We start from the raw sequence: 16,993 nt of genomic DNA on the forward strand, positions 1-16,993 counted from the left end.
ATCAGTACATGATAATCTCCAAATCTTTGCAAATCCCCGTGACAGAAAAGGGCTGGTATTCTAGGTTTGGTCACAATGCTGATTAAGTTCAAACAAAAACACAATTGAGATCCCATGAACAGATAATATTTATATACTTTCCCATAGACTCACACTTGGCCTTTTTTTTTTTTTTTTTTCTCAAAAAACTTTCACTATCTGCATCTGGAAAACAAATACTCTCAGTGTCAGCTAAGCAAGAGGGGGAAAAATCTACTCATATGTAGCCATGGAGAATCATAAGATTTCATCTGGATGTATTTGTTTGAAAAGAATACCACAACATTAAAGCAGTTGATGAGTTTAGCCAAGTGGAAGTGCTCTAAACTAAATGATGAGGAATAGAAAGGGAATGATTAAAAGGAATTGCAGCCATTGCTCACTGTCAGGGCACAGCAGAGAGCTGACCCTTGGTGGCAGAAATTACAAACAGGCCAATAAACTTCAGGTCACCTTGGGAGAGCTTGCAAGTTGCCAGGTGTCTCTCTTGGTGACCCCAGCATCTCACCACTCTCAGGAAGACCCAATAATGTGCAAAAATTATTCTTTCACCTTCTCTCTGCAAAAGAGACACTGAAACAGGGGGCATTGTAAAGGTCGTACCTACAACTTCAGTAATTCAATCTGTAATATCTTAAGTTCAAAAAGTATTCCCCAGAAAGAAATGATTAAACTGAAAAGTAAAGTAATTGCATTAAGTTATTATGTTGGAAATGAGAGCACAAAGAACAGGGAGATTATCATATTCCTAAGCAAAAGTGACTTTTTAGATACCAAAAGAACATAAGGGAAGTTAGAGATACAAGAATGCCTAGGGGAGTGCCCATATTTCTAACAGATGGGCAAGACATCTCAGGGTGCCTATAGCAGTAACACACCTGTGTTTAGGCAACTGGATCCATGCATCACTTGTGGTTGGTCACTTTATTTCAGTGCACACAGAAAACCATTACCACAAGATAAGAAGCTCCAGCACTTTGAACACAAAAAAAAAAAACAAGGAAAAAGTTGAATTTTTACTCCTTATCTGGCTTATAGGATGCAGTCCCAGACAAACAACCTCATAGCAAGCTACATCAGTGTTCTTCTGTAAGACTGGAAGTATCACAGAAATGATGGCAAATCATAATCATGTGGACAATCAAGAACAGAAGGAAGATATTAACCCAAAACTTGATAGCATTTTTTTCCTTGATAATGCAAGAATGCAAAGGCTATTCCATTCCTTTTAAAAATTAAACAAAAACAATACACTGCTTGAATAATCTTATCTCCTTCCATTTCCAACTGCTGATGTACCTTTTTTAATGGGCATCACCTCGATTAGCTAATGCCTTCACCTTTTTAGGAAAGCTTTTTATGAACTGATATTTAATTTAGGGATAGGTGTCTAACATTAGGCAGCCAAGTTGAAAGGCAAAGGAGGAAAAAAAAAAAAAAGCATATGGACAACATTTGCAGCCAGTCGCAACTCCGTTTAAGAGCAGATGGAGGCCTTGTCATTCAGGGGTTTCCTCACATACACCAGGCAGTTCAGTGGGGATAGGGAAAGGGGCTTCTGTTTGGATGCTTCTGTCTGGAACCAGATTAGAAGAAAGCATGCTTGCCGCAGCACGTGCCTTGTGTTATATTAAACATGCATATGCAACTTCAGCTTTTATTCAGCGATCTGAAACAGAGCCCTCCAGGGTGCTAAGGGTCAGCGAGTTTTTGTTTGTTTATTTCTGTGTTAGTTTACAGTTTGTAGTGCCCAAGGAGTTTGTTAAGAAATTAAAACACCTCACTGGGTCTATCTTGCCGTGGCTGTTGCCTCCTAATCTATCCCTCTCTGCTCCATCCAGCAGGGCAGTCCTGCACTCCTGATGTTTGCAGGGGAAGGAAAAGAGTTTTGTCTTGATGGTGCTACAGACATTCGCTCTTAATTTACGAAACCTCATTCCATGTTTCATAGCCTTTTAATAACAGATTTGGGGAGGAGCACTGTGATCTTGGAAACTCACAGATGTATTACTATTGAGTGTTCCTGTGCTTCTTGCCCTTGATGTGATGCTGTGGCTTAGAAGCAGGTAGGCACAATCATTTCCAGTGGAGGAGCTTGCTTTGGCTTCTGCTGGCTCCCACACATCTCCAGACTTCCCCTTCCCAAGGCAAGGAGCAAGAAGGTTCCTTAGTGAGCACAGAAGAGGAAAGCAAAAGTGTCTCATGATTCTACTTGTTGTATCCCTGTCACTTGGTGAGTCCCACTGGGTTCACCAACTTGAACACACAGTGAGCTCCGGCAGTTGGCCAAAGTTTGCAGGGGAAAAAAAAAAAAAAGAGAGGGAGAGAGAAAAAAAATAATAATTATAACAGGCTTAATTATCTCAGCTTCATGGGTGACCGATCACTAGTTTTAGAAACCTGTATTCAAGAAATACTGAACCATGTCATCCAGAAGTCAAATGAGGGCCACTCACAATTCCCTTCACACCAGCAGATCTGGAGAGCACACAAATCCCTGCTGCCGGAGCTGTCCCAGAGGCTGTGGCAAACACCACTATCACTGCCATGCTCAGAGCTGCCAGCCCCATTTAGAAGAGTCAGACATGACGCACATGGCATTGGCAGGCCTCTGCTGAGCCGCCAGGCTCTGCACTAGGGGAGAGCTGGCTGGGATTCATGGGAGGATTCTAGAGTCTCATTGAAGCAGGGAGGGGGGGGGAGAATAAATGAGAAGCAAAATTTGGTCACTGAGCTTCATGTAGCCATTCTGTTGTTCACAGATGATAAGTACTATTTCATTAAGGGGCTCAACGGCTCCTCAACCTTTTGCGCAAACATCCAAAGTTGACCCTTCTGAGGGGTGGCACTCACTCAAAGCAGGTTTTTACGCACCCCCAGGCTAATGCAAGCTGTGTTAAGGTCTTCCTTCTGCTCTTCCAAATCTGTGGCCAGAGACAGCAGCACAAGGGGTGGCCTGGATCAGCAACTCTGTGCCACTCACTGTGCTGCCACCACCACATCTTTCTAGGCATTAATCTATTCAACTCTCATCAGCATTCCTCATGTTTGAGCAGCAGCCACTGAAAATACTGGCAATGCCCTCACCCCCAAGGCACTGGCACAGTCTTTCCCTCACATTTCCAAAGACCTCTGAGCAACAAAGCTGTGAACACTACCAAAAGTGGGACAGTGCCAGCAGCTGCCAAGCACCTCCTTTGAAAGTCCAGGTACTCTGCACCTTCATCAGGCAGGGTCAGGCACACATACTATTTTGCTTCTTGCTTCCCTGATGCAAAATGAAGTTGGGACGTAGCCCTGGGGTCAGATTCCATTTCTCCTTGGAAGGTCCCAGATCTGACCTTGGCTTTCAAATGTCTCATGCTCTCCCCATCTTTCCAGCTTTGAAATACCCTGCTAAGGAATGAGCATGCAGGTAAGCAATGCTGTCCTTCTCTGATTCCTTCTCCATCTTTTCAAATATCCCAACATTTCCAGCACAGGGAAGCACCTCTGCAACCACCTTGCCTGATATCCTGCAGAAGAAAGGTGAACAATTCAACCTGTTGCCATGCTGCTGAGACTCACAGCTACTTTTAATTGAAATCACTACCATTTTGCATGTTTTAGAGCACTAAGTAAAAAGCATGGGAGAACGTGGTGGTTTTATTATGTATTTCTTTCCTATAGACACAGTTCATTCTTTGACCAAGAAAAGAAATTGTATAGCTCCACAGTGGTGAACCCTGGGAATAAAAAATAAAGAGGGCGGGGGGCTGGGGGAGCTTAAAAAAAAATTGAAATGAACAGTATAATCAGTAATTATGGTTTTATGCTGTTCTGCAGGGGTGACACACAAGTCTTGAGGAAATCATGCCCAAGTGCCCACAGAAGGACACTGTAGAGTGGGAGAGGAGAAGGGGGAAACCGAATCCAAGGTGGAGGCAAGCAGGAGTACAACAGACAGCTGGTGTTTGGGTGGTGGTAAATCACCCTGAAATGAGCCTCTTCCCTCAGCTCAATGAGGCCTAAACAACAAAGGAAGGCACAGCTTGCAGCCGGACAGCCTGCTAGCCAACCACAGACACACATGACAGCTTCATTCAGGAGCCGGGAGTCAATACAAAAGCTTCGAAATCAATCCGACATCCTGCGACCTCAAACAATGCACCAAATCTTCTCAGAATTGGAGCCCCAAATGAGGGGGAGCAGCATTCAAGGGAGATCAAACCACAGGGCTGGCATTGAAAGGGACTAAAAAGGAGAAGAATGTTCCCAGTTTATTAATGGTGGGGTCTGGCCGGCTGCATCCCAGCCGCCATAGGTTACGTTCATTAAAGGGCAGCACTTTGCTCGCATTATGCAGAGCCCAGAGAGTATGCGTGCCTGAGTGTGCCCCTCACTTTCCACAGATCAGGATGTGCCTTTCTGCTTAGCACTGTTGTCTTCATCAGAAATGCCTCCTGTGTGAACCACAACTGTGTTTTTTTCCCACTTGAGCAACTATATGGGCACAGATGTGAGCACGCCCTCGCATATACGCATGCTCGCTCTCAGCCTTGAGCTGAAAAGCATAAAGAAACACAAGCAGGCTCTTTCCAAGGAAGAAAGCCCTGCATTTCACATTTAAGCAAACCCCTTTCCCTCCTTTCAGAGCTTTCAGCTTTCACACACACAATCTACTACAAAAGACTAAAGCATTACGTGATGGTTGCTGCTGCCGAAAGAGTTGATTGCTCCATAAACACTTGCGTGCGTCCAAAGCCATAAAGAACCTGGTCCAACATCAGAGCCAAGCCCCGAAAAACAGAAATAAAAAAAAAAAAAAAAAAGGGCTTCACTCCCACTAGCTTCCCCCTCCGGATGGGATTGCCCCCTCTGGGGTAATTTCACCTGCAGCATCTGTCTTGCAGCACAGCATACAAACAGCACCCTCCCCCCATGCATGTGGCACCAGCAACAAAAAGGCCAAGCAAATCCTTTTTATCAGCCTGTCTTTGAAGGCAGGTGGAAAAGTAGAATATAGACACACAGAAAAAAAGAAAAGGATAAATACAATTTGCAAAAGTGCTGTTTGGATTTGCTTGTCCTAATTATCTCCTTTTCAGCTGCCACATCTTTGAAAGAGTCAGACCTTGCAAGTTTTCTCGTTCTCAGCTGCAGAACCCAATGCAGAGAGCGCACATTAGGTCAGACTTGAAAAACACATCTTTTTTTTTTTTTTTTTTTTTTTTTTTTTTTTGTGCTGAAATGGAAGTAAATGAAGAGAAAGAGCTGAATTTTTCAATGCTGTCTACAGATTTTGATGTGTATTTCGAACGTGTTTTCACTGGGTATGTGTCAAAGTCCAATCAACTTTGCTTTTAAAGTGTCACACTGATATTATATTCAGAATAGTGATAGCTGTGGAAGCTAGTAATCTCCATCAAATTGGAGAAATTTAAGTGCACAGAAACCAAAAACAACAATATACCTTCCATAAGAATTAGCAATTTCAACACCTTTTGTTCTGAGTAGTTGGAAATGTATTATTAAGACTCCATTAAAAATTTTTTTAAAAAATAAAATCTAGGACAAAATGAAATGATATTCAAACCCCAGGCAGGAAAACTGGAATAGTCACCACCTGGTTTATCAACAGTAAGGCAAAAAAAAGCCTCTCCATTAACATTCATAGAAAGAGGAAAACTTCAGCCAGGTTGGGCATGTGCCCGAAGATGTGGTAGCTGAGTGGTAGGAAACCAAAGAGGGCTACAACAATTTATAGCAATACCAATGAAACAGAGTCTGCAGAGAGCAGGTGGAGAAAGATTCAAGGTTAAGTTTTATTGTGCGATTATAAGGCTGAAATCTTTCATTCTACAGTGTGGTTTCTCCATATTGAAATAGAAGATTTTCTTTCAAATATGCAGTGAATCCAAACACAAGTTTTTCAAATGTGAAGAAGGCCAACTTCTTATCTGGATGACTTTTTTTTTTTTTTTTTTTTTTGCTTGCATGCTCACTTTAAACTCTGCTATTTGAATAATTTAACAATCTATCTTAAATATTTCACCAATAAATCACAGGTTTGTGTTTCTATTTCATGTTACAACTAATCACTGGAGGAATGCCCAAGCTGGAAGTCAAAATTCTGCTCCAAAGTCAGCCATGCATAATAATTTCTCTACAGACTCTCCAGTGAATTAAAACTTCTCTGCAGAACTCGCATCATATAAAGAGCTCTTTGTACAGAAGAAGAGTGCAATGGCGATCTGGGACAGTCTGTATTCTGCCAACAGGGTTTGATATTTCCAGAGCTAATTGGTTTGTAGAGGTTCCCTCATCCCACCAAGTGCAAGCTTGCAGCTCCCAGCTGAATCTCATCCACACAGAGCTGGGGTCCCACTCTCTTACTGCAGATGATGGGAGCAGGTACCAAGAAACCCCAAATCCCACTGAACATCAAAAGGAATAAATCTTTACAAGTTTATTCTACAACTGTAGTGGAAGTGTAGTTTTGGCAACCACACTCCAATGAAATTTTGATGCAAAATTAGCATATTTATAAAAACTATGAGAAATAGACCTACCCTCACCCAAACTTCCAAAGTCCCCATTCACCAAAATGAATCCAGTAAACCTCACATAAATACAATTTAGTGCAATTAAGTCTAATTTTGTCCCTAACCCACCGAGACACATTCAAAGCAAGACCTACTGTGGTCTCCCTCAGCAAAAGCCAAAATGCATGAATGCATAAAGAGATAGCAAGAAGTTTGTGGCTAACATTTGGGATCCAAAAAGGAAAACAGAATTAAACGAACACAAGCAGAGGAGGGGAACAGCTGTAAATAAATCAATAATCTGCCTTTTTTATTATTTTTATTTTTGTATCCATCAATTTTTATTTAGTGTTGTAAAAAAAGAAACAAACCTTAAAAAGTAATGTTTTTTCCTTCAGAGGAGTATGCAGTAGATGATCTCGCATTCTTACATGGCAATGTATGAGCAAAACACAAAAGCAAAAGTGAAGTCACGCACATTCACGCATGCATACATAAACATATGCACAAATAAAAACCACAATGGGCAACATGACTCCTCTCCTGCAGCTGGAAGAACATCCTCCTGTCACACTTCCTAACAGCAGTGAGCTTGCCTACGGGTAGGCAGTGAGATGGAAACTAGAGATGCATCCTCCTCCTCGTTTGAGTACAGAATCTCCATCTTTCCTGTTCATGTGCAGCTGACAAGGCTTCCTACACAAACTGACTTGGAAAATATTTATTGCTTTGTGCCAGAAGTGTGGTCAGGGCTTCAGTCCTCTGCGCACCACCTCCCTCAGCTGAGCTACTTCATCCCAAAAAGGTTCACCTTCCTCCTGCTCCTCCCCTCCAAGGTGCACTCTTCCTGCTGTCTGGCTTTTGTAACTTATCTCCCTGCAAGCAACTTCCCAATAGGAGCTGAAATTAAACAGGCTGCCCATATGCCATGGCTCACTTGTTGTCTGTTCCCTTCACTACCATCTGGCCTATTTGCTCAGCCAAAGGGGAAAAAAGTAGTTGGGGAGGGGGGCTAGGAAGAAGAAGAAGAGGGATGAAGCCAGACACAATGAGGAAGAGGAGGGATGTGATGATGCTGTCTCTTGCATCTGCTCCTTGGCCAGACTCCCAGATAGATCAGTAATAGAGAGCAGCAGAACCAGCGACAATTAACCCAAACACACTCCTGTTTATTTAACCTGTTCAGAGGGATCAGACCATGTGCTGCTCCCCTGGCAAGAAGGCATGGTGTTCCAGCAAGGAGCTTCCCACTGAGAAACCTCCAGTCAGAAGAGGCAAACAGAGATCTCTCCAGGACAAAGATATAGAAAATGAACAGACTGCAGAGAGTACAACAGCTGTGTTGCCCATCTCAGGTTTTCCTTAACTCTCCAATTTTTTCTGTACAGCTCCTCAAGAAGATGAGCAAGGATGTGACTGGGTATGCAGGGAGAGGCAGGTCTGCCCTGGTTTTAATGCGTACTAGTTTCTAAAGCTCTTAACCTGGAAAAAGCAGGAAAAAAAAAAAAAAAGAAATCAAAAGGGAAAAAGCAGAATGAATCTAAAACGTCTGATTATTTCCACGTTGCTCTCCTAGACACAAGCAGGTTTTAAGCCCTAAGAATTTCTGAGTGTAAACATAGCTCGTTATTTCAGAAGGAAGGAAAATAAATGAAAAAGCTCAAGAAACTTCAGAGCCGTCGCTAACAATTTGTGCCAGGTTAGGAAGAAAGTTTGTGAGCACAGCTGTGGAAATATTAGAAGTTTTTTATTCTTCATGCTAAAATGAAAACCTCAGAACTAAAAAGAACAAAAAAAAAGAAATAAAAACCTCGGAAAATAATTTAAAAGAAAATGAAAACTACAAAGCTATTTGCTCGGCAAAATTAAAAAGGGGCAAGAAAACTGCATTTGCAACACCTTTTACTGCTTATTTTTCTTAATTTGCAGTGACGCATTGCTTACACTTGAAAAGGCTGGTGCACGTGGTGATAAGGAATTTAATTGCATTCCAGTCCTTTTACCCAGTTGCATATGTATTTACCTACCAGAAACAGAAGCAGAATTCAGCTTGTGTTTGTCTGCAGAGTGCAGATTGCGGGTAGCGGAGAAGTGTGTGTGCGAAAACACACGCCTCTCACTGAGATAGGTATCAAAAGCCATATGCCGGGTTCATCTCAAGGCGGACACCGCTGAGCCATGAGATGATAATAATTACCACTAGAGCTCCATGAGATCATGGCAGGGAAGCCCCTGCAGGGAGAGACAAACAGGGAGAAAGAACAGACCTCCGTTTTCTGATGCAGCAGGGCTTGCAGGCTTGCACATGGGCATAGAGAAAACCCAGGTCCTTCCCAGAAGGAAAGGTGTTCATGCAGAAACCATTAGGGAAGGAGCTCTTCCATTAATGGTATGTCTACACCTGAATCCTCCACAAACACAGAAGAGGTGATCCTGCTTGCTGGTGGTATCTTCTGATTCATACATATGTTTTCACATTGCAGCTTGACTCTGCAGCAGAGCAGGGTGAGTTTTTTCCAAGTGTGATCATTACTCTGTTTGCAACCATTGTGGTTTTGGAAATGAGGAGTTGTTTTGTGAATGAAAAATACTTTGTGATAGCAGAAACAGAAAGGAGAAAACTGCCTAAAGCTGAAACACAGAAGCATTTCTGCTTTTAGTACTGCTGTGCCTGCTTTGCAGTAAAGCCTCCAGCTTTGGGAACCAATCTGCTAGAAGCAGCAATAGCAGTGACGGTCAGAGAGAAAGTCCACTCCCACTCAGGAGTTGAATTCTGCCACAGGTTTTGGCTGACATCACCAGCTGATCCACACCTTGCTCTTGTGGTTTATGACCTCACCACGACACACCTCTATGGAATAATTCCCTTGTACTTTACTGTAGACCATCCATTATCCACCACCTAATTGCTTCCACAGTGTGGCTGCAACAGAAGTATTTCCTACAGCTGAACATTTGTGTTCCCAAGAGTTGGCACCTACAGAGTCAAGTTCCTTGTCTTTATATTAGGTGTTACTACATGGGAAGGTGTTCCAGTGAGCAGGAAAGCACACAGAGACAGAAATCAATCTAACTCCTCTGCATGGATTTTCTTTGAAACATAAGGATACATGACTGTCTCTCATTACTCTGCAGAAATAGAATAGAAAGAAAGGAAAGGGAAATGGTGTCTAACACAATCTGTCCTATGCAATGTTAAATCAGAATTTCCTAGTTAGGAATAACAATGAACTGAAATAAAATCAGCAATAAAATGCTGCTGAGAACCGTATGCAAAAATGAGAAGAGCTGAAGAGAAGAAGGTGGGTTTTCTGCATGTTGTTTGGTCCTTGTTTTGAGACATGAGAGCAATTGGCACTGAGGCAATGGCATCTAAGCTGACCTGTGAACACTGTGCCCATTTGGGGTGCCAGCTTCTCAGAAAACCGACAGATTCGATTCATCCTGTGAAGAGAGTAAGTATGCTCCCCATTTTGCAAACGACAGTGAAAGGCCTGGGAGGTGCTGGAAGATTCCCACTCACAGGTAACAACTTTCACGTCTGCTCTAGCAACTTTTGACCACCAAGATACAATAGAAGAATATCTTTTCACATTCTTAGTCTGCGCACAGAGGCTCCAAAATACTTTGCATCTGCATATTGCTTTGTTAAGACACAATCCACTCATTACTATATTGTTGCATTGTTGCATAGTGTTGCATTGAATTCCACCTTGGGTTTTGGCTGACATCCCCTGCTGATCCACACTCTGCTTGTGTGGTTTATTACCTTACAACAAAGCACCTCTCTGGAGTTGTTCTCTTGCTCCTTACTGTTGATCCATTATCTTCCACCTAATTTTGAGGCTCTAGACTTCTTTTCCCCGTGCAAGTATTTTGTATTTGGTACGTCCCTTTAAGTCTCTGTGATTCTAACCCTTTGCCCATGTTTAAGAGAAAGAAATCTTTTTGTTATAAGACTTATCTCTCCAATTAGACTAACAGAAGTATCTCAGATCACGCAATTTGAGAACCGTCCTGTAGACTTCAGGTGTCCAAATGACTCACTGATTTCCTCCAACAAACCATTAGAGTTTGAAAAGCTCTGCAATCCAAACATTGAACAAATCCAGACATCCTGAATCCATCCATGAGCTGGGTCATTCAACCTCCACCAGGAACTATTACACAATTACTAACAATGAAACTTAGATGGCCCACCTAGGCCACGCAAAACCAAAGGATATTCTGATCTTTGAAGAAGAGCTGTCTCAGTGCTGTATCAGGCCTAGTCATGCTGGGAGGGAGAATATACTTGGGAACCATTGATGTTTTGGCCAAGGAAACCCAATCACATCGCCAGTCCAAAGCAGGAAAGATGTGAGAGCAGCTTTAAGATTTGAGATCCTCCACCGTGATAATTCCCCATCTCACTGCTACCAACCCATCAGGTCTTGGCAACCACACTTACCAGAGCCAGCAGAATTCATTTTACACATTTTGAAGGTCCTTTACCCTTCCCAAATACTCCTATCAATTGTTTCAGTATCCAGTTAGGAAATTGAAAAGAAAACAAGAAACTACAAGCTGTTGAGTCACAGTGGGCCACAAATACAATAGCTGAGATGGCCAGCCAGGATCTTTGCCTCCACTCCAGCAGTAAACAATATCTGCAGGGTTTTCTCTTTGTTTCATGTATCTGCAAGAGCTGAATGTAAAGATACCATAATGGCGTCAGTAATAGAAAATTGTTGACCACTCTGAGGCAATACAGCCCCCAGAACCATTTTATTTTCATATCAATCCTGCGAAAGCACCATAGATTTCCATGTACACTTCTGAAGCCTGAAAAACACTGCAATTTTTGCACTTTTTCTTTTTCACAAAATAATGACACTTTTGCTGTAGACAGGGATGCTTTTTTTTTTTTTTTCCATTCAAAATTCGAGGGTGATCTTTCCAACAGAACTTTAACAGATTTTTCCTTTGCTTCAAATTCCTATCCATGTTACTTCACCATATTTTCAACGTGTTCACCTATAAGAGAACACCGTATTTGACTCAGTTGTAAAAAGTAAAATCATAGGAGAAGAATAAACCGTATCTACAATTTCTAAAATATTCCAAATAAATCCTGTATGAAGAAGGAATGGGTAAGTCATTGTTTCAGCTACAAAAGGCTACAGAAATGGAGAAGCAACTGAGTTAGTAATACTACAATGTAGATAGCCCTTACTGTAAAGCACAGTTACTCCTTTTGGCCCCAGATGTTAGTCCATTTCTTTGAACTGCTATCATCTCTTCCACCCACAATCACTAGGGAAGATAAAAATCAAGGTCTGGGCTGCTGAGTCAGTTTACAAACACCCTAACAAGACATTTACTCGGATTTGTTTTCAGTCACTTCTTCACTGAAACTCTGTGTCATGGGGCTGGCAGCAGGATCTGTTAACCTCTTCGTGAGACATGAACCATTGAGAATGAGGCAGCATGCATGACAAGGGGGGAGGAAGGAGGGGGAGGGAAAGGGATTTCCTTTGTAGACTGGCTGAATTTCAAAACTTTTGTTCAGAATCTGGTTCTTCTCAATACATCGTCCTAAGCAATTGTGTAGAAGACACTGGAGATCAATGGACTATATGAAAAAGACTCTGGAGATACCACTAACCTGGAAATTGTCAAATTTAAGCTTTTTGAAACAGCGGTAGCATGCATATAACCCCTGGAAACTCAGCTAACATATCCAAGACTCAGTTTCCCGTGAAAACCGATGCATGAAAACCAAAGCAGTTCAGCTCTTCTCACCACGAAGCTCTAATAAAAGACGCTGGTATTACGGGTACAATTTCAGAAGCTAAAAGCTTTGAGTGGGCCAGACTCACTAATCTCTGAGAGAAGCTCTTTTCTTTCTGCCGCATGAAGAAGTATGATTTTTCACACTGGGTTTAGTTCAAGCTTCAGATCGTCACAGATGAAGGCACCTCAGTAAAGCTCAGATTTTCCATTTCTCTTGGGCTTCTTCTAGTCTTCTTTCTTAGTTTCGATTTTTATTTCCTGTCTCCCCTCCCCCTTTTCATTTTTTGGGTTCACATTCAAACAAAAACCAAAAGCATAACTGACTCAAGATCTTTTGTATTCTTTAGTTTAGACTCGAAATTAGAGCAGGCCAAACAAAATGAAACAAGACATCATTTCGGGATTCAAAGTGACTGTAGACCTTAGAAACTCCTTCTTTTTCACAGAAGATGACTTGTGCTGTCATATTTGTGATTTGGAGGGAGGGAAATAAAAGCAGAGAAAATTTCATTCTTCATATTTTAATTCCAAGCATAAAACACATGTTTCCAGTTCCATGGTCTGCATGCTAGATACATGTGGGTATTGAGGTCCAAGACTCTTTGGAGTTTAAGCTCCACATCTTCTTGCAAAAGTAACACAACACATGTTGTGAAATGAAATGAAGACTTCCTCACTTTTGGATGTGAGCAGGGATCCATGAGTGGGAACCATGACCATTGCTGCAAAATGTGGTTTTATACTGTTATTGGATCTGCTACCCCCTAATTTAATATGCCCAATTAAAAAAATGATGATGTAGGTTTTTTGGCTCCTCTCCTCCCCTTCTCTTCATTTTTTCTTTCCTCTCCTCTCCTCTTTTCTCTCTTCCTTTTTTATTTTGCCTGAGCGTGATTGAATTCTCATCTTCTCATTCAGTGTTTTTTTCCCCCTGCTCTTTAGCAATTACAACTAGAGCCATTAAAGCTCTCTTACTCCCTACTCCACAAGGAGAGCAGAGGAGTGCTCACATTTCTCTTAATTTCAGCACCTGGGGATTATTCCTGTATCCTGCAATTTTGACCTCTTTTCCTTTTAGTGCCACTTGCACTTAGAAAGAAAAATTCAGTCCCAGGAGAGTATACAGGATGTTTTACATCACAGGACAACACTTTCAGCACTTTGTTTGAGGGCTGAAAAAGGAGGCTAAACAATCACCTGCTTGAGTGAGCTCTTTGGACGAGGCAAACAAGTGACACTTTGTTCTCACTTGTGCAACCCAGGCAGCAATGGAGAAGGGTACAGGAAGGTCAAGACAGATCCGTGATTTAAAGGCAGAAGGATGGTTTTGTGACTGAATGAACCAGGACTTCACTCTCAGCTCTTGTTGACAGAAAATTTTATGCAGAGGTAGGGTTTTAGTGCCTCAGTTTCCCCACTGTAAGTTGGTGAACATGCTGTCTACTCTCATCACAAAAGTCCTATTGAAGAAATCCCAAAAGAAGTCAGAAATTTGTGATGCTAAGCATCCAACATGCCAGACACTTTGCAGATGTGTAGCTGTAAATTTCTCTTTTCCCAGAAGCAGGGTTATCCACACCCCAAGTCCAAGAAAAAGCCACCAGAAGGGAATCCTAGCAAACCTCAGCATACCCCACTTGATGATGATCCATGAAGCAAAGCAAGCCCTCTCTCTATTTGCTTAACCACAGACAAGTTTTGGACCTCCTGATGAATGCTAACATCTGCAACCAAGACCATACTGACTATTAAAATAAAAGAAAAAGCTTCTGAATTCTCTTGGGTGTCTTTAAGGAGCATGAGCCTTTGAAGGTCCAAATGCAGCGTAGATTGCTGGCCACAAATACAATACAGCTTTGCCAAAAGCCTTCCTCCTCCACTGTAGCTTGTATTGGCATCTGTGGCACTCTCCAAAAAAACATTTTATAAGCTCATCTTTGAGTTTTATGACACAGTCATATAGAAGGAAACGTAAACTCTTCCTGCCCTCACGCTGCCTTTTGGCTCAATGAACACTCCTTTTTACATCTTCCTTTCCTTTCTGCTTATCTCCTTAACTAACCACAGATTTCTAAGTAAAGGAAATTACATTAATTGGAACCTTCTCAGGACTTTATCAGCTTCAGCAGGAGTATTTGGGAAATGGCAAAGCAGAAGGCTTAGGGCAACTGGTTGACAATCATTAAATCACCCCTTGGAGAAAAATGTCAGGGTATGAAAGTCTAGCAGAGCATTTATGGTCACAGCAGGCCATACCTGGATGGAATTCCCTTCTCCCAGGTGCCACCAAATACTCCAAGCAAGAGAGACCATAGCGCTGAGCTGAAGGAGGTACAGCTGATCTGTGTGTGACACACTGGACAAAGTTTCTCTCTTTGCTTGGGCTCAGTTTCCTGTTGCAGTGATGTGCTGACTGCAATGTACTTTCACAATGACTGTGATGCCTGCCTCAGTGCTAATGGCAAAGCAGACATGAGTGCACCTCCATCCCCACAAATTTGGACTCCAAACCTGTGTAAGCGAAAACTAAAATTGCCGTCAGCCTTACCCATGAGAAAAACACAGTCAAAGGATACGGACATCACAAATTTCCTTTGGTTCCAATGTGACCTCCTAGGAGAAATGTTGCTTCCAATCTCTTTCTCCCTTATTATCTTCAGATTGGCAAAGCCATTCAAGAATGTTTTATTACTCTGTCCTGAAATGTATGCAATCTGAGAGTGGATGTACTCAAATACTGAGAAATTGTCATAATTTACATGCGGTTAGACCTCATCCAAATTGTCCACTGAAGTAACTCATTTACCTCCTGACCAACAGATGATAGCTGGATCCTCACAGTGTCTTTTTTTTTCTTTCTTTTTTTTTTTTTTTTTTTTCTAAAGCTAATGGTGTAAGCAGTATAAGCCATACAAGAGGCTAGACAATGAAGTTTTATCTGACAGCAAAGAATACATCAGCAAGTGGTCAAATTCTGTGCAGTAGACATTTAGATTTCGCAGAATCAGTACTTTGACCCTGTAGCAACATGGGAAAAATAACCAAGCAAACTGCAAGCCCCAAGCTCCAGGGACTTCCACAAGCAGAAGTGAAAAGTTTTTGGAAACAGGTTCAGCTGGAGCAGTGTTTCAGCAATTGTCCTCCTGTATGGACCAGCTGGCTGATGTTCCCAGAGTCTCGTTTTGCAGTCTGACTGAACACCACTCAAAATATTTTCTCAATTAGAGGAGAAAACAGGAATTTGCCACTTGTCTGCCTCTATTCTGTTGCCTGTCAGCATTCAGCAAATATTTCAATCGCAGCCCTTTGCATGCTGCTAGCCCTGCTCATTTAACCTTTGGCCCTTCCCTAGGCTAATCCATCGGCCCTTACCTTCCAAATTTTACAGCCAAGGGCTGACTTCAGGACAAGCCTGTGGGGAGGGGAGGATGAAAGGGGGGATAACTTATTACAGGCACCAATATTGCCATGTGTTAGGGGGGAGGGGAGGAGGAGATAATACAAATCTCTGCTGGCATCTGGGATTTGTGCTTCCACTTCTGAGAGAAAATGAGGAAAAGTAACACATTAAAAAAAAAAAAAAAAGAGAAAAAGGAAGAGAGTCTCCCTTCATCTTAGCTCTCCTCCGCACAGCCTACAGCATCTCAAGGAAGGTATCTCATCATCTCCAGAGCTTTTGCTCTGCTTTTCCCACCTTGACAGCTCTTCTCCCCATCTTGCATGCCACCCAGATTAGTAGCTAACAATCTCTCTGTCAAAAGCTCATGTGATGAAAATAATGCCCAGACACAGCCTGTCAGCCTCAGAAGTGCCTGCTCAACTTTGACAGAGGATCTACGGAAGGCCCAGAAACTCCATGCTGCCCCCAACCCCCAAGCACCCCACACGCTCTCCAGGGGCTGCACCCAACCGTCTGCTCTATGAGAAAACACTGACCCTTCTGTCACGTGGGTGCTTTAATTGTTCACGTCGGCATTTTGTTTCTCCCTGCCGTAGACAGTTTGCTGTCTGTTATCTGTCTTTCATACGTAATTAATTGTGTTGTCTCCCAGCTCATTAGAAACAAACCTCTCGCTTCTCCCTCTCCCTCGGCCAAATCACAGTGTGCATTATTTAGGTTAAATCATGTTTAAACAACTACATAAATAGTAGGTCGAGTTTGCCTTTTGTCTAGGCTGAGGCTGTAGCTTGGCTCCATTCTCAATGTGCCAGACCAGGAAAGCCCTTATCAGTGGAAGCTCCCAAAGGGAAACCTCACAAGGGCAAGGCAGCTCTGTCTGCAATGAGCAGAAGACTGGAGCAGTGGGTAGCAGGAGTGAGTGCCAAACTTTAATGAGGCAGGCACAGAAGTCATTGCTGCAGAGTGAAAGCCTGCAAAGTGGATGTTTGCTGTCTAGCTTAAGATAACTGCAAAGTTAAGGTGAGTTTGAGGTTTCTTTGGTGTTTTTTTTTTGTTTGTTTGTTTTGTTTTGTTTTCCTCCCCTTGTAGCTTTAGCCAGTGAAATACTTTTTAAGTAATATCATTCCACACATCTTGTACCGTTTACTATGATCTTGGTAGTGGTACCTACACAGACCTCTCCTGCAGCTAGCAGGATGTTACACAACTGGAAGACCTCAAAACTTTCATTCTTTTAATTTCGCAATTAAAAATG

At 42.3% G+C, this 16,993-nt stretch overlaps 1 protein-coding gene across 1 annotated transcript in view; it reads right to left on the reverse strand.

The window, feature by feature from the left end:
* The window catches only part of SETBP1 (SET binding protein 1), a 268,893-nt gene that overhangs the window by 216,862 nt on the left and 35,038 nt on the right, over window positions 1-16,993 (reverse strand). The gene's annotated exons all lie outside the window — the stretch shown is intronic.

Source organism: Meleagris gallopavo, chromosome Z (genome assembly GCF_905368555.1).
Source record: "Meleagris gallopavo chromosome Z, MGAL_WU_HG_1.1, whole genome shotgun sequence".
Lineage (NCBI taxonomy): Eukaryota > Metazoa > Chordata > Aves > Galliformes > Phasianidae > Meleagris > Meleagris gallopavo.